This window comes from Lissotriton vulgaris, chromosome 4_1 (assembly GCF_964263255.1).
Source record: "Lissotriton vulgaris chromosome 4_1, aLisVul1.2, whole genome shotgun sequence".
NCBI classification, from domain to species: Eukaryota; Metazoa; Chordata; class Amphibia; order Caudata; family Salamandridae; genus Lissotriton; species Lissotriton vulgaris.
This window is the reverse complement of record NC_141691.1, coordinates 49,482,697-49,501,974: the sequence shown is the minus strand read 5'-3', so window position 1 is coordinate 49,501,974 and position 19,278 is coordinate 49,482,697.

Sequence of the window (19,278 nt, the reverse complement as noted above, 5' to 3'; positions counted from 1 at the left end):
AGAATTAGGCTGGACGCTGCAAAATCTTCGTTCAGGCTATGTGCCTTGGCGTTTAATCAACACAACGTCATTATTTTCCATTTTTAACCTTACTGATAAACAGATCAGTTTGGCACAGAAAGGAGCAGACTATACAATCTTGAGCATCGAGAAACTCGAGAGATTATCATTGACAATGTCAGAGAGCCCTGTCATTGAATGGATAATACACGGAATTATCACAATTCCGATAACAACTTTCCGCTTTAAAAAATGCCTTGAATACATACCTGCTGGCCAGTATGAACAATTGGGTAAGGGATATGTTAAATCCGAATGGAAATTACCATACACTCATTCTTGCTATAGTGACAGCGACAAAAATGTATTTCTTAGTGGTGAGAACTGTAAACACTCACTAAGCGGTATACTTTTGTGTCAGGGTATTAATTTACACGGAGCATGTGATGGCAATTCAAACAACCTTTCATGCCACCAGCTAGTCACACCTGCAACTCAGATAGAGCCCTTCTTTATGCAACTCGCAAACGGGAGTTACATTCTAAGAACGGATCACAGGTGCTGTGGCCTCGCGCCCGGAAAAAGTTATCTAGTAGAAGTAACGTCCATGGTCAAATGTTGCATGCAAGCATTGTTCCCGAGCGGGCCTCCAGACTTAGTGACTCCCCTCTGGCCTCGTCTGAATCTCTATTCTATACGAATTGATACATTAAGCAAAATGAAATCTGTGCTTTTACAGACAACAGTGCCTATAACGTCATCTAAAGAGACGTATGATCTTCTAGTCGCAAGGACGGCTACTGAGGTCCATGACCTTTTATCAACAAATTGCCCCGTGCATTTCGTACAAATGCTCGACCAACTCCTTAACATGTCTAGTGCAACAAGCATCCCAGGCATATTTAAGACAGTCTTTACGGGACTGCTAACACCCTTCCAGGCAATTTTGGGAATCTTTCCTAATTTTGTGCACTCCATCTTTGGTGGTGTTCCACTATTTTTTGGACTCATCGCAGGGATTCTATTTTTGACCCTTCTGCTACGTTATGGCAAGCCTCGGCTCAGACATAGCTCCCATGGGAATGGAAGAAACAATCCTAGCAATGCGCTACAGGGACAGGATAACTAACGTCCTCGGATTGGCCAGGCTGAGAGATCTAAACATGACCTGGTTCCTTTCATTCAGACCAATATGGCAAAATTGCATTTTACCTGTGCTACGGTGTATGCTTTGCGGCGATGAATGCGTGTTGGACATCTGTCTTTCACTTCCATCAGCAGTACCAATGGACGTCGATACTTTGCTAAGTCCAATAACGGCTCACGCATTGTGTTGTCCCCAGCGGCTACCAATCCTGATGACGGCATTCGTGGAGACTCCTGTACTACAGCCAAGTGGTAACAGTGGAGCGAGTGACAAAAGCAACATCATCCAGGTACAACGTTCTGTGAGCAGGGCTGGTCCTGTCTTCGATGACAGCAATCATTCTCACACCTGCCAAGTTTCAGCGCTATCTAATTTGGTTGAACTATCACCTGATTTTGTAGACCAATTCTTTGCGAGCCTGTCTGATACGATGTTCTCACCCACAGAGAAACAATAACTTTTGAGAAGCTTTCCGACACACAGCGTTCCCATGAACTCTGAATTCGGCCTTCAGTTTTGATCAACATAAAACTGCCAGGAGCTTTGGTAAACTGATTTTTTCTTTGAATTGGACAATTTTTAAAAAAAATATTGACCCTCTCTTTTTGGCACGAACAATTCTTTGCTTAACGTAAAGACTATTCTTAGAGAACAGAAGCTTCACACTTCTATTTCTAAGGCACATCTAGAGACATAACAACATAACACCAGCCTCTAGCACACATATTATTACAATGCATTTTTATGTGATGATTTATCTCGCATTTCTTCTGTCAGAGATACTTCATGTGTAATTCTTTATGCATAATCGTTCATTGATTTCATATGCAATAATTTCTGAATGAATTACTATTCTTTTAAAACTACGTACAGTACCTAAATTCCATGTATTACAAGTACGCCTATTTCGAATGCATTTATGTATTTTGGGGTGGGCTATGTTACACCATGTTACACATGCATCTAATTGCTTAGTTTTAGTAATTTTGATGGACATGAATTCGTGGAGTGGGTGTCATGTGCTTATCTAGGTTCCTGATCGATACTGTGACCTTATGCCCCTATTCGGCTATAAATCCATTTATTCCCTATATTGGCATAACCGTTCAAGTGCGATTTTCTGTAAAGTCATCTCTGGCCTCACACGAGCAGAGCCACAGAGCCACATTCCAGCATGACTCTCTGCTACTTCCTTTGCGACCAATTAGTGCAATGACAGAGCAGCAGTCACTATCTGATATTCCTAGATAACACTCCGAGTTCTTCAACAAGATAAAAACTTAGCAAACCTGGAAATCCCCGCTTGCTATGTTTTGATTAGTAATGGAACTCTAATGAGCAACTGATAACTATCACTTCCTAGTGACATCTTTAATTGACGTCTTATGTCCAGCAAACTTGCGTCAAACCCGGCACCTGTCAGGTATAAATATTACCAACGTTGCCTTAAGCAAGGAGCGAACATGTTGCTGATGCCAGCTGCCTGCATGACCCCGTGTTGGTAAAAACTAGCACTCTGTCGCAGCAGCCTGCTATCCTGTGGTGGTGAAGCTACTGATTACCACTATCGCCGCTACAGCGCGACCTATGGTGCAGTACGCTTGAGGAGCCGTGCAGCCGTCCTCTGCGAAGACATCCAGCCCAGCTGCCCGCAGACGCTGTCACCCCTCCTTCCTCGACGCGCTGAGAGAAGCCGCTGCCTTTCTCGTGCAGAGAAATCCAGTCCCGGCGCTTCCAGTTTACCCTCGCAGGTGACTGGGATATCGAGAGAGACCCCTGAAGGAGATACCAATCCTCCATCATTCTATTCAGAGGTATGGTGTTGACTAAACCCTTAGACGAGAATTCTTGAAACAAACCTTGGCAAAACCAACTTAACTTAAGCTACTTACTTACTCCCCCTTCTCACGTGTTAGGCTTAGGTCAGGCACACTGGGGTAGGCTTAGTTAGAAGCACCAGTTGAGTATGTTAGCCTAATGTATATATGACTGTATATATGTTTTATTACTTTTAAACCATTGTATGGCTAAGAAACCATATCAATGCTTTTACAGTTCTATTTCGCTATTCTTATCTTACTGTACGTACTTTTTATAATAACAGTTATTGCAATTGTGGCAATACATTTCTCTTGTACGAGAAGAAAGACTGTTCAATAAATGTTAACCCTTTATTGATACACGCCCGTCTCTCTATTCTCTACATACTGTGAAAGTAAGCTGCACTAGACTGACTGAGTGAAATCTATGTCTATTGTTTCACACGACCCTAGAGATCGACTCTTGATCTGAGGAGCAAAGTTGTCATGTTGCACGGTTGTTGGAAAGCTGAATCCCTTCTTGTCTGTGCCAAGGAAGCTGATCACTTCCTATGCAGAGAAGAAAGTTTCCAGTGACCTCTGAGCTAGTTGGTAACACAACCCAATTAAGTTTAGCATAGTCAGTGGAGGCCTGGAATATAAGCAGTTCCACGTCGATACTACTGTTTATGTTATTCCAATGCGCAGGGCCTAGTGGGAAACTAGGAACTACACTACAAGTCCCTAGGATCAAAAGATCCCGTACGGGGGGGTCGGCGGTTTTCTTTGCAAGTGGCCAAACTCTGGAATAATCTTCCTGAGAGCATCCGACTCCCACCGAACCATCTCATGTTCTGGAAACAACTAAAAACCTTTCTTTTCCGATGAGTGATGGTGATGTTTCCTGGGTCAAAGCGCTGGGATGCCTTAGGGTAGCCATGCGCTATACCAAGTATACTTTCATTCATTCATTCATTCATTTGGGACTTGTACAGGACAGGCATCCGGGCAGCAAGTTCAGACTGAGATTTGAGAAAGATCCGTGGCGAATCACTCAGGTCCGGGGTACGCAAGTAACGGCAAGAAAGGGCCTGGAAACAGTCGACAGAAACGTATCCGCATTCAAGAAGTTTCATGGGAACAGGGACTCTGGCGGGAGCCAATCTCATGAGACTGTGGGCAGGCCAGACTGCGAGATTTCCACTGCTGAGCAGGCCCTAAGGGCCGAAGTCATGGTGACAGAAGGCGTGGGTGTGGTCTACTGATGCTGAAGATGCCAGGAGCAGGTTTGGTGAGATCAAATGAGTGGGTGTTGATAAAGTTTGGTGACTGTTTTTGTTTTAGGGAGGAGTGTTTTTTTTTTCCTATGCTATACCGTCGTGGGTTTGGGTTATCCCATTGTGTAACGTGATGCCGCTGTGGTAACGCCCCCAGCAACGTGATGCTAAATGGTTTGGTCCGCGCTACGCGGGCGCGCAAATAAAGAGTTGTGCGCGTGCGCGAACGGCGTCAGAGCCGCCCGCGCACCCAGACGGTAAACGTCAGCGCCGCGTCCTGGGTCTCGTGTCGCGCGGCCTGCAGTGCGCAGTTACCCGTAGCACACCCGGTGGCCTGCCCCTAACTGCCGGGCACTCTCATCCAGCGGCACATAACCCCGCCGGAGGCCTGACAGGCCTCGGGGTCTGGGCTCGAAGGGCCTCTGACGGTGCCCCAGCCCCTTGTCGGGTCAGGTCGTGACGGGTGCTCCGAGGGCGGACTCGCCGTGACAGGCCTCGGGGTCTGGGCGCTCCGAGCCGCCGGAGGTCTGGGGTTCGCTGCCCCCTTCTCGAGCTCTGGTTCCGGGGGCGCTCTGAGCTCCCTCGCCTGCGCCCCCCCCTCCCCTCCCCTCCTCTCGGTGTCCGGGTACGACGGTCTGATTCATGACGGTGACGCGCCAGCCCCTGAGTGGCTGGAGACGTGACTGGCCTTGGTGCTCCAACCCCTTCTCCGGGGTCGGGGTGCGACGGGCACTCTGAGCCCCCGCACCTGCCATGCGCCCGAGGGCGGCTCTATGCCCCCGGAGCCGGCCTCTTCACCTGGGCGAGGTTAATTATGAGGCCCTGGGGGCTCTCCGGGAGCCTTGGCCATGAGGGAGGTTCACAAGTAGCTGCTGGCTTCACAGCAGCCAACAAGGCAGGTGGCACGTTTCTTGCCTGTCTTAGTAAACCACGTGATGCAGTTGCCCCCTGGATACACAGCATCACTGATTAGATGGGGACCCCCCACTCTAGACCGATGTAGGCATTGCAGAGGTCTTTGCCAGCTACTGCACCTTTTTCTATAAGACCAGGAACAGCGGAACAACGATGCCTGCAGGTAAGCAGCAACAACCCCAGAGGCCTGGCCCATAAGAAGTGAACAGCAGATTTGAAGCCCCATGGGCTAGGCCCAAAGGTGCGCTAAGCAGATTAGAGTGGGCCAGAATGCAGACCACCAAGAGTCTGAGGGAGCAGAGATTAACTGAGAAGCGTCCTGTGCGCTGTCCTGGAATGAAGTCGGGCAGGTGAGAAGAGAGTGGCAGACCACTGGGGGACGCGCTACTACACGCACAACCCCAACAGGGCTGCGGCCCAGCACCATCTCCACGCAGAACATTGTGGCACATGAGAGAGTGTCTGAGTGAGGCCCGGGGGCTGCATATACATCAGCCTAGGGTCACAACAACACCTGAGGTGGGTGCTTGTCTGGTGCAGTGCGGACCCCGGTAACTGACATTTATTTATTGCAGAGTTATATATAGGGCTGGCTAGACCCGAAGGTATCCGAGAGTTTTACATGAGGATTAGTGACTTAACAGGTTCCATAATTACATAGACAAGTATAGACATAGGAGAAAAGAAAAAAAATACATGAGATTACACAATAATTTGAGAATTATTAGTGTGTGCACACGTCTTATGCGGCGTGAAGAGATAGAGGGGGGAAAGGTAAAAGGGGGTAGGGAATGCAGGTAGGAAAACACAACAGTAGGCGAGGAAAACGATGTCCGGCTGGGTAGGTGCCAGCCGAGGGGTAAACCAGGACCAAACTCCTCTGTAGCTGCATTTGACCGCTCCACTGTGCATTCATGTTTGCCTGGCCCAGATACGGCCACAGTGAAGGGCGAAGAGTCCCTTCCCCAAGAGACTGTGACCTACTGCAGTGCTGCCCAGAGGCAGGTGAGGGGGAAGGGGGGAGGCGAACTACAACAGTACAGTCAGCTGCTGAGCTGGGCCAGGGAACGGAGGACCTTGACCGTCCCCAGTTCATACATTAGAACCGCTGAGAGTAATCCCTTTTACTCTGCACAACACTGGAAAGAGGAGCTGAGGGACCCTTCTCTCACACTAGGGTTGAGCTGCCCCCTCCCACCTCAACTATAGAGCCTGCAGCAAAGTGGATAGTGCCACAAGGAACCATCGTACTCACAGGCAGTGGCCAGCTGCTTAACTAGCCCGCACATAACTGGACTCCAACCACTATGCATTCCAACTAGGCCTGGGCGGTAGGTAAATTCAGTTCTGCTTGCGGAATTTGGGTCATTTTAGGTTCCACGGAGAACGCAGGATTGCCAAAAATTCTGTTGCTTGTTTGCGCTTTCAAAATGCGTGTTCACAATATATTTACCCCCGCCCCCCCCCCGCGAGTATGCAAACAGTGTTTGCGAATAGGAAAAAAGCATTGTGAACAGGCGGAACAAGCAATTCCGCGTGTTGGCGGAACTCTGCATGCCCGTGGAGATTTTTTACCGTTTCACAGAGCTTTGCGTAGCGCGACTACGTAAATTCCGCTCACCCCTAATTCCATCCTCTGACCGCTTGTCCCCCTCATGCGTCACAATTGAGGAACATATGGGTAGAAGTAAGTCCTCTGTGTAAAGGCCCTAAAATTACTGCAATGCGGACACAAGAGGGGCCCACTAACACCAGAGTCACCTGATAGTCACTGGGCTACAACCAGCAAGATCAGACTGTCCCTCATCTCTGTATTGGAAATAGGAACAAGAGTATGGACGGGTCACTGAACCCAGCCCAACAGATTTAGAGAGTCTGCCCGAGTAATGCATGTTGCCTAATCGCTGTACGGTGTTATAGTGATCAGGGGATTGGTAGACTTGAGACGAGAGGTCTGAGTAGAGCGCGCTATCAAGGCACCTAGAGTGCAAGGCCAAATAACCTCTCAGCGCCATTGGACCATGGAATGACCCCACAACACAGCTTGCACTGGCAGAGACATGGGCGCACCATGCACCGCTAAAAGAGCAGCTCTGTTGCCTAGACCTTCATGTATCCCAGGCCTGAATGCACGACAAAGACTATTCCGGGGATGTGAAATTCCGATTGCCGAATGCCCAGGACATATTGTTTGGAGTCAAGGGAAACAAGTTTTGATGTGTATTTTGTCCTTGGGACAAGTAGGCCCAACCCACTACAGCACAAACCCTTTGGCTGCCAGTTTACAGTATCACATTATGGATCAGGGAAGGGCCGTGTCTGCAGTTAAGGTAATATGTTTGTCTATATGTTAATGCTGTTTGTATTTATGGTTCATTAATTGAAAGCCCTTTATTTTAAGTTGAGCGCTCTAAATGTTGTAAGCTCGGACTGCACTACTGACAGTGGTTTCAGTATAAAAATGTGTATACATGTTTTCAAAGTTTAGCAATATGAGGCTATGTATAATGCTCCCAGAATGCTCTCCAATTTGATGCAATATTCACAGAAGCTTGAAAGCAGGAATGATTATTCTTTGCTTTCAAAATAAAACGTTCATAAAAAAATGAAAGCAAGAAATTTTTTTTTTTGCTAAACTACTGTAAAATTTCAGGGACCATTTCTTTGCAGCTTCATTTAGTAACATGTTAATGCATGTTAGTATTTCCCAAAAATATTTATGATGGAATATCAGTGTAACCAGTTTCAATAATGGGTTTCCTGAGAAGCGTGCTTCAAGATTCTGCTATCTTTCCGAAACTGAATCCAAATAACTGACGAACCTATCCACCACTTAAAATGTACTTGCATGTTTCACTAAACTAATTCAACACTAATCTTCTATGGGTCCCGGAGTAGCGTGCTACTCGCCGAAAAAGTGCTTTAATACTCTAATCGTACATTATTTGAATACATACATTGGAAGGGGTAATGCTACGCTATGCAGGCAGAGGAAGTCCCAAAAGGCGACCACCCGGTTCATAGATCTGGTGTTGTTTATGCGGTAGCTGCAACTCTTACGCTCCCCTTAACAGACTTACACTGGAAAGCACATGGTCTCCAGAGCGAACATCGCTGGCGGTAAGCAACTTTGAAATTGGGTAGGGCTGAAGCAGTGGCACTAAGGCAAGTGGTCAGGGGTAGCAAAGAATTCCCATAGCTGGCTGTGGGAGAACATTTTGCAAGAGTTGCAGCTACTGCACGAGATGTGCGATAAGCTGACCCTAAGGGTCGTGCACACCTATGGCGGTCACAAATGGAATCTCTGAAATACACTTTGCTATGATATCCCATATAATGTATTATACTGTGACAATAACTAATAAAAATGGTTGAGATGAAAGTTCTGGTCACCATTCTGGCCTCGAGACTCATGACCTAATTGGATGTCGGAGGTTGCTTGTAGAGAGGATCCCCATATCTTTCTAGAGTTGGATGCAGAAAAGGTGTTTGACGACATCCGTTGGTCTTTCCTCCACCAAACAGTAAATTTGTTGTTGGCCCCCTGCTTTATACAACGAATCTTCCTCTGTATCGGGCCCCCACAGCGGCGGTCTAGGTGAATGGGATTTTCTTGTCAGCTTTATCAATAGAGCAGGGCACCCAGCAGGTTGCACCCTGTACCCTTTGCTGTTCGCCCTCACTACTGAACCTTTGGCGGCCATTTTTTGCTCCCACTCATTCAGGGGTTTAAAGTCTCTGCCACAGACTAGGTTGAGGAAATAACATTTTGCCCTATGTAATTGAACCAGATATCACCCTCCCTACGATCCTCCACACTTTTGAGTCCTATAGGGCTCATTCGGGCTACCATATTATTTGGAACACGTTGGTGCTTTGTCATCCCTACAATACTTTGGACCCCACCAGTCTTCCTCAGATGTTCCAGGCGGTGACTGAAGGCTTTCAGTATCAGGGTATCTATGTGACGTCCCACCGAGATCCATGCTATTCTAGAAATTTGGGGACAGTAATGCAGATTTTTAGGTCTCGCCTGTCGATGCGCATGCGCATCGAGCAAGCGAGACTATAGGGGCTCATCCACTCTTTATCTAACTGCAAGGAATCGTGGCGATTCCTTGCAGTGCCCGTGACTTTTAAGGTCAATGCGCATGCGCATTAAGCTTATGCGCATGCGCATTGACCTTAAAAGTCACGGGCGCGTGCACGTCCGTGTTTGTTTACCCTTGCCTACTCTCTCTCTCCCCTCTCCGCCCCCGTTCCGCCCCCTCCCCTTCCCGCCGTGTTGCATTTCTCCTCCCCCCTCCTCTCCTCCCCTGCCTGCCTGCCGCATTTCTCCTCCCCCTCCCCTCTCTCCCCTCCGTCTCGTTTCACACACACCCTCTCTCCCGCTCCGCCCCCTCCCCGCCAACACCGCCTCGCGAGCTCGTCATTCCAAACCCGCCCTCCCCCGCCTGACCCCAGCGCATTTCTCCTCCCCCTCATTGCTCCTACTACAAGCCTTTTCTAATGGATCATCAGAATCACGTTTGCGACTACTTTCTTCTTCCTGTTTCTTGGGGAGTCTGACTTCATGTTGGTGGCAGAAGTGGTGACAATCTTCATCTCGATTCAGGTACGTTCGCTTGTTATTCGATGGCTTGCGTTCTCCTTCTCATGTTTGTCCCCTCCCCTGGTGCAAAGCCTCCATACTTGTGTCCTTCCACTGCTCACTTAGAGAACTTTTTTCTTTTTTGCTCGGGTATCCTAAGAGAGTGTATGTGTTTTTAGTGGTCTCCCTCGTGGTCTTCTCTACCCCCGTGCTCAATGTTGGGTTTTTGCATCCGTGTGCTCCTCTCTCTTGTTGCTCTCTGTCGCCTGTGTACTTCTTTCCCCCAAGCGGCGTCCATCTCACCTGGGTGTTTATCTGTTCGCCCTGTGTTCTCTCCCTCGTGTGTGTTTCCTCCACCCTCCTTTTTGCTTCCTCCCATGTGTGCTGCTTTACTCTTCCTCCCCTCCCCCTGCTAGCTGATCCGCTCCTCAGTTACTCATCTCCCCATACAGTACTATATTTTTTTTTAAGGAGGATTAGATACCAAATTACTGCTAATCCTTCCAATTTATAAATAAAAACGCCTTTGCGTTACTCCAATTTATACTTTTTTTTGTTATTTACAGATCTATCTCAGATCTGTAAATCTTAAAATAAAAAATTAAAATCGCAGCGTGCATTTTTGTCAATGCCGTACATCACAAACAAATGAATACAAGACGTTGACAGAGCAAGTCTGTCTCAAAGGCTAGGCCTCTTGGTTTTGCCCATGCTTCTTTTCTCTTTTGCATTGATGAGTACTCTCCGCTGTGAGTAGGCACATGCGCAGTCCCGCTCCACCCTACCCCTGTGTGCCCCTTCCTGCCTTCACTCTGGTAGCACAGCTGCCCCGAGGCTGAGTAAATGTATCCCTGGGTCTGCCATGGACTTTGATCTCCTTTTATGAACCCACCCCAGCAGGACGTTCACTTCCTCCTCCCTGTGAACGGAGCCCCTCCAGCCGGACCAGAACGAGGGAGGTGATCCTCGACAGACCAAGGCGCCCTGGGAGCACCCTCAGCCCAGCCCCTGCCCTAGACCGAGAATGAGCCCTCCAACACATTGCATCGTGTCCTCTCCAGCATAGACTGAGGCAGCCCGACATCTCCTCGGTACAGATTGAGGCTGGCCCTTTTTTCTTGTCAATTGGAGCTCATGTGGCACCCTCCCCCACCCCCCAGATAAAGCAGGAGCTGATGCAGTAAGTGCACTCACAGACGGAGTTCACTGATACACGCAACCACTTCCCAGCCAAACCGAGCTGAGGTTGTAAACACCCTACCCCCCTCACGGGCACAGACTGAGCTTATGTGGCCGTCTGAGCTGTGCTAGCTCACCTGCATGGATTTCTGGCAAACTTCGCCTGTGGTTCTGTGGTTTATTCCTAGCTCTGCTCTCGCTCCACAAGTGTCCCTGCCAAGGTGTGAGGCCCGGCCTACAGCATGGACCTGCCTCTCTCTCCCGTGTCTGTGTGACTTGTGTTACTGTGAGCTCTGCAGACAGTGCTGTCCTTCATGGCTCCCGCACATGAACTTATTACAAATAGTTCTACGCACATCTCTTTACCCATGTGTCAGTGGGACATGGTGGCAATGCACATGCTTGATAACCTCCATACTGGTCACCCTCCCCTTCCCTACATGCTGTAGCCCTCCTCATCAAGGACTTGAAGAAATATGGTGCATTATCTCCCCAACCACCCTCTTCCATGGAACTTCACACGCACCCCATGCCAGCCTGCACCATCTTCTAAACCAGCTGCATCATCAAAGAAGCCATCACGGTGAGCACCCTTGCCTAGCTGGTTGACGAGCTCACCACCTCCAGTGGCTCTCAGCGCTACACTTCTCCTCCTTCACACCCAGGCAGGACCTGAAACAAAATCCCCATGTCCTTCAGGACTGTCCGTACAATTCTTCAATTTAGGAAAGAGCGAAGGACACACCTCTGCGAAGAACACTACTTCAGGGCAAAGTAACAACCCGTCTCCACTCTCAGCACCCAGTGATGCCCTCCAGTAACTAGTTGACTCTCTTTGGCCCTCTACAAGGCTCTTTCGCCTCTCGTCTAGGTTCTGATTATACAAATATCACATGGATATTTCCTAGTAAAGGTGTGCAGCCACTGTCTCTCTCACAGGATGATCAAATACATTCTCTGTTCATGGAGCCCCCTCCTGCCCTGTGACTTGTTACTGCGAGTTTTTCAAGTACAAGATTTGTCCGTATGAGTTATGGGATATGATGTGTTGCTGAGCCTGTATGAATTGTCACTGTGTTCGGCAAGTATGTGATTTGCCACTGCACCTGTATGAATTGTCCCTCTGAGGTCGGCTGGTATGATTTGCCACTGCATCTGTATAAATTGTCCCTGTGAGGTCGGCTGGTATGATTTGCCACTGCATCTGTATGAATTGTCCCTGTGAGGTCCGCTGGTATGATTTGCCAGTGCCACTGCACCTGTATAAATTGTCCCTGTGAGGTCGACTGGTATGATTTGCCACTGCATCTGTATGAATTGTCACTGAGTTCTGCAAGTACATGATTTGTCCCTGCACCCTTCTGAATTGTCACGGTGATTTGTTGCTGATCCTGTATGACTCGCCATTTCTGTGCCTGTGGACTTACAGGTTATGCTTCCTCTTCTGCTTGGTGGGGTGGGAGGGGGCACTGAATGCGGTGGCTGGGGAGGAAGCTGTCATTCCTAGTTCTTTATTCCTTGAACCCCCTCCCACGACTGCAGGATGTTGGCACAGCTGACCGGATGCATGGCTGATATACATCCTATGAGCTCACCCCAGGCCTTTACTTGTGAGCCGATTATAGATTCTTGTCTTGGAGGCCTCTGACCTCAGAGAGGAAGGACATTCGTTATACAGCTGTTCTTTGTGTGTGATGGACGTGGGAGAGGAGGGGAGGGGGTGATCGACTTCTGAAGTCTGGGCCGTGCCCCACTTGCATCCTTAACTTTGAATATACGGTCATTTCACTACAAATAATCATGGACGCGGTTCCAGTCCTGGGCTTCACAATTACAGGTCACTTTTGCCAGGCGTGGTAGCTTGATTGGTTAAATTGCAGCATACTAAACAACACTCCCAGAATGCAATGGGTCTTTTGCCGCACAAAGTCTGATGTAAGAAACACTGTGATCCTAGGGGGTGCTGTGGCCACCATACAGGTATGCCGGTTTAGAGAGCTTGAACCTACCCATAAACACGTTTAGAGATGTTGACCAAACTGTAAACTGGGTTAGAGCCCTTGAACCCACTCCTCCTCACCCTCACCCTCACCCTCACTCACCCTCACTCACACTCACCCTCACCCACCCTCAACCCCTCATCCTCACTCACCCTCAACCCCTCACCCTCACTCACCCTCAACCCCTCACCCTCACTCACCCCACTCACCCTCAACCCCTCACCCTCAACCCCTCACCCTCACTCACCCTCACTCACCCTCACCCACCCTCAACCCCTCACCCACCCTCAACCCCTCACCCTCAATCCCTCACCCACACTCACCCACACTCACCCTCACTCACCTTCACCCTCACTCACCTTCAACCCCTCACCCTCACTCACCCCCAACCCCTCAACCCCTCACCCTCATTCACCCTCACCCTCACTCACCCTCAACCCCTCACCCTCAACCCCTCACCCTCAACCCCTCACCCTCAACCCCTCACCCTCAACCCCTCACCCTCAACCCCTCACCCTCACCCACCCACACTCACCCACACTCACCCACACTCACCCACACACCCTCACTCACACTCACTCACCCACCCTCACCCACCCTCACTCACCCTCACCCTCATGCTAAAGATTTACAAAAAAAACCATTAACAATTCTAAAAGCACTAACTCTAATGCTGCGAGACCTATTGCATTTCTAATGCTTGTTCAGGATGATGTGGAGAGGTGGCGTATGTTGTCTCTCACCCTGATGGGGAGAGCAGCAATTTTCCATATGGTTATTCTTCCAAAACAACTGTATGCCATGCAGAATACCTACTCCCTGAAGCGACATTTGTTAAACTGGAGGGCAACTTGCGCACCCTGCTGTGGTGTGGTCAGCATCCCAGAATAGCATTCTCCACTCTTTAGTGTAACCCACATAACGAGGGGATCAACCTCGATGTCAGGGCCTACTACTGAGCAGCACACGTGGTTGTAAATGACTGGACCTTCGCCCCACTGGACCACTCCACCTACAGACTGGAACATCCACAATTTGTTAGTCACTCATACCTACACTTCATGTATGGGGAAGGGCTTCTGAAGATTGCTGCCAGCAATGCAAGTGGCGTTTGAGGGGGGCTACCTGTTGCATAAACTGGACGGGAAGGATGGCACGAGTGACCTCACTTTGGGAGGGTGCATTGTTGAGGAAGAATGGAAAACTTTGGGGATTCAGAGCCTGCTGGGAATCTCCCATACAGGAGATCTCCTGCAAGGGGGTGCTCGAGTGCTGTCTGCGTCCCTTCGGCGCAATTGCCCCATACATTACAATCAGTTCCTAAAGTATGCCCAGGTGGGATACGCCTGGCAGGCGGAGGGCTTGGAAACACTGGATCTACCCAAATTTGCCCCACTGGAGGATAAGCTGCTAACGCAGGAGTTTTATTCAAAGGCTATCTTCCTCACATCGGTCTCATACTGCTGCTGCCAGAGCTACAACACGGTGCTACTTTGCACAGGTTCCTCCCTGACCTTCCTTACTGCCCAGCACGCTGCTACTTTGCTTCTTTGTACATTATTGATCTTGCGAGGGTTCTTAAATCATTTTAGATATTGTTTTTACTATAAAGTTTATTGATGGTGTTTATTAATATTATGGTGCTCGTTTACACACTTACCTGATCACTGAGGCTTCCCCGGTTATTCTCGAATTGTACTGATTGTTGCGGGGGGAAGACCTCATCCCAGGCATTACCATCAGGCATCCACGTCCGCTCACCCACTGCCTCTTCGGTTAGCGGTCTAGACTCTGGTTTCTCCTATTTAGGGCCGCGCTGGAACAGCCGCGAAGCAGACGTGCACAGCCAGCGTGCCAAAGGCAAGCCCATCTGCCCCTGGATCGGACCCAGGGCCACAGACCATGGTCCTTACACGGCATGTAAACCCACAATATTTTATTGAGATGAGAGCTTAATGGCCTTACGCCCGCCGATGCGCCAGAAATTATATCCGTTTAAGTGTGAACATTTAATAAAACCGGACTACCCCCAATGCTTAGGCTGTGATATTAAACTTCCCAAAACTTTAGATTTGCCACTCAACTCACTGAGAAAACCAATGACTCACTACCAAACAGACAGTGACCTACAGTTAGCCCTTATTAATGCTAGGTCCTTGGTCAGACATAAATATGAAATAGCTGACTTCATCACAGACTACAAACTTGACGTACTATTCGTAACAGAAACATGGGGTGATGTCTCATCAGATCCTGATTTTAACATTGCGGTCCCTCATGGTTATGGTCTCTACAGAAATGATAGACAATTAAAAAGAGGCGGACTGGCATTGATCCATACGGCCGAACTAAGTTCCTTCTGTTCAATAATAGCCACACCTGACTGTGAAGCCTTTCTTTTCAAAATGACTCCCTCTGATCAAGACACTTTTAAAGGCCTCTTGATCTAGCGTCCTCTAGGCCCCTGATCTAAATTCTTGGCTAATTTTCATTGATTGTTAGAGCTCAGTCGCCACTCTAACTTCTTTACAAATCTAGGGGATATGAACTTTTACCTAGAAATAACTGAAGATAGAGATACTGAGGAGATACTTGATAGGACATCAGAGTTTGGCATTAGACAGTTGGTGAATGGTGCTTCGCATGTTGCAGGACACACCCTAGATGGCCTGCTTACCAATAACCCGGCCATCTCCAATTTATCTACCCTCCCATTAATCTGGTCTGATCACCATACCATTCTTTTTAGATACAAGTTTTTACGTATCAATAGCGCTAGCACTGCTAATTCAAAGACCACTGGCAGAGCATGGCCATAAAATTGACCCCACAATGTTGGTCAACGAGCTAGCAGAAAGCCAATTGGGTGTGGAGAAGGATGCGAAACCTCAGCCTAAAAATATACCACCTGGCTCGAGACCAATTTTGCAAAATTAGCTCCTATTACATGGTTTAATAAAAACAGGAAAACATCATCTGCCCCGTGGTTCTCTGAAGCTTTGAGAATGGACAAACAGGCCTGCAGAAGGCAAGAAAGGATTTGGCATAAAAATTATGATCCATTAGAAAAAAATCAATATAAATCCATGCTTTCAGATTTTTAAAAAAAAGCTGATTGTGGAGAAAAGTCTCTACTATACAGCACAGATAGAAAAAGCTAGTAGTTCCAGTAAAGAACTATTTCTAACTGAAAAATCTGACCACAATTACAAAAGATGATTCTGTTAATCACAATCAAGAATTTTGTGATGCTCTGGCTCTCTCCTTTAGAACAAAGGTAGATCACATATATGAACAGTTCACCCACTTCACCAAATGATAATACCATGGAGTAAGAAAATAATAGGAAAGTCTCTCTACTTAATTTCTCACCGACTTCTCCAATGCAAACCATCAATTGATCTCTACGGCCAAATCGGGCTCTCCAGAAGATCCTTGCCCCCCTAAGATCCTACAAAATATTTGCCATTTCATTGGACCGTATTTATCTAAGATGTTTAATAAGATGATAATGCAAGGATCCTTTCCCACTGTGTGGTAGCAGGCTTGTATCTTGCCTCTTCTAAAAAAAATTTATTTAGATGCAACTGATACAGCCAACTGTCGGCCCATTGCGAGAATCCCACTACCAGCCAAAATAATTGAGAAAACCATAAATGTGGAATTCTCCACTTTTATTGCAGCTAATCAGATTCAAAATCACAGCCAGTTTGGCTTCAGAGCTAACCATAGTACAGAGTCCGCTCTTATTAGGACTACAGAAGAAATTTGTTCTTCACTAGACGGCGGTGGATCAGCAGCCTTGGTGTTGCTTGACCTATCCGCCGCATTCGATACAGTGGACCATACTCTTCTGGTTCATCGACTAAAATTAATTGGGATCGGAGGTAAAGCCCTCTCCCTGTTAACATAGTTTTTTATCAGGAAGGACTCAAACAGTTCATCTGGGAAAATTTGTCAGCACCTTTCACCGTTCCACGTGGTGTTCCGCAGGGCTCTTCATTGAGCCCCACACTCTAATATTTATGTTGCGAAATTGGCACCACTGATAAGAAGTTTTAATTTGATTCCCACTTCCTATGCCAACAACACCCATTTGGTGATCTCGGCAGTGGATAAGGACCTCAATCACTCTTTAAAATTCCATGACGGGCACTTCAGTCAGAATTCAGCTAAACCATCACTTAAACTGCTGCACTGGCTTCCGATACGCGAAAGGGTAAAATTCAAATCCTTATGTATTGCGCACAAACTGTTGCAGGGTAAGGGGCCCCCCATTCTGAAGAACTTAGTCGTACCCTATAAAGCCAACAGACCACTCCGTTCAGATCATGAACGTCTGGTCATCGTGGCCAGAGTAAAAAAGGCACGCACAGGAGGACGGCGATTCTCGGAAAATACAGCTAAACTGTGGAATTTCCTCCCCTTGAAACAACATGCAGAATCTTGCCATCTGCGGTTTCGGAAACTCTTGAAAACCCACCTCTTTCCCTAATCATTTCTAACTACTTCTCTGGTATTCGCACTGGTCTCTCTGTTCTGGTTTAGCGCTGGGATGCTTCCGGGTAACTATGCACTCTATAAATCCTCATTCATTCATTCATGATTGTATGCTCACCCTAAGTCACTGGATGAGCACTCATTGCTTGAAAGTAAACTTCAAGCAAAACAGGTGATTATGTGAAAATGTTTCCCTTTTATTCCAAAGTCCTCCAGAAAGTTGGTTGTAACTTCTTTAGTCTTGTCTAAACTGGACTACTGTAATGGACTACACATCAATGTGCAATCTTCTCTCCTCAGGAAGTTACAGGTAGTACAAAATGCTGCAGCAAGACTGATTCTGGATATACCTAAACATCAGTCTGTTAGATCAGCAATGCAAGACTTTCACTGGCTGTCCCCCCCCCCCCCCCTCCTCCCCTTGGCGGGGGGTGTGGGGATGGAGGGTCAGTTTTAGTTATAATACCATCAAGGAATGGAACTCCCTTCCTCTACATCTCAGAAAAATTCCCTCCCTTCTTGAGTTCAGAAAACAACTGAATACCTGGACCTTTAATAGCAGTAGTCCCTAGCACAGTATGCAGCACTGGAAGCGCCAAGACACCTGGGGGTATACGTGCGCTGTATACATTTCATTAACATAACATAACACATAAAATGCTGGCTAACCATGTGACCGAATAAACTGGTTAAATTGAGGGAAAGGTGGTAGACCTGGAAGATGTAGATTGGGAGGCTGCCTGATGCACCCGAGACAGGTGGCAATAAAATCCTGCCTGCGTCTGATATGGCTCAAAATCTTTCATTCGGTTTATTGTGATCGGGACTGCCTACACCGCATGGGAAGGGCAGCCTCCCTGGATTTTCTCCGATGTGGGAGAGAAAGGGACTCATATGCTCTGTAGTTGCACGGTCATTCGGGTGTACTGACCACAGGTGGTAGGGAACTTGGTCAGGTGGTGGGCGAAACCATCCCTTTTCATCCCAAATGCATCCTGCTAGGTGTACTAGGAGATGTAGACATCTCCAGGGCAGAACTCCTTCACTGTAACTTGGAGCTGGTGGTGGCTAAGCAAGATGAGGCCCGTTATTGTGGGCTGCCGGAAGCCCTGACTTTAGAGGAATGGTCTTAAACATGGCAGTCGAGAGGGTCATGTACAAGAGCCCGGCAGTGCCCGTGCAAATTTCATAAGGTTTAGTGAGGTGGCAGGGTTTGAGACACTACGACATACTCGTTCCACCGGAAGCTGCCACTCCCTTGACATGAACTACTGTTGCATTATATTTAGGGGTATTGTCAAATCTATTATTGTAGCTCATCGTATCCATTCTTATGTCACGTTGCTGTCTGATTTATTTGAACAGGTGGGTGTGTGCACCCCTCCTTTACTGTTTAGTGTTCAAAGTCGGGTGCATTTTTATGGCCTTCAAGCACTGTTTGCTGGTATCATTCTAAATCAATGAAAACCAAAGATAAAAAAAAAAATTAGCAACAACATCATATCCAATTAACAAATACTTCTCTAGCAGTAATATCCAAATCCACTCTAAAGTCAGTTTCATACTCAATCGCTGGTAATTACAAAGGAAATTCTGGTAATCACCAAAGCGAGATTCATTGGAGCATGAAAACAGCTATGGATTCGTAGAAGCAAGCGTGACCTTAAGTATGAAGAGGCGTTAGCAAATTACAGCAAACTAGAGAAAAGTGAGATCTGCAATTATTGTCTTGAGATACCAAAGGTTTAAAGTGCCACCCCCCGTCCCCCAAACTGACGTTGGTCCCTTTCAAGATTTCAGTTGTTGTGTGGAATTGTCCACCATCTTAGATTAGGAAACAGTGTACTCTTTACTCAAGTTCAGAGTCAAA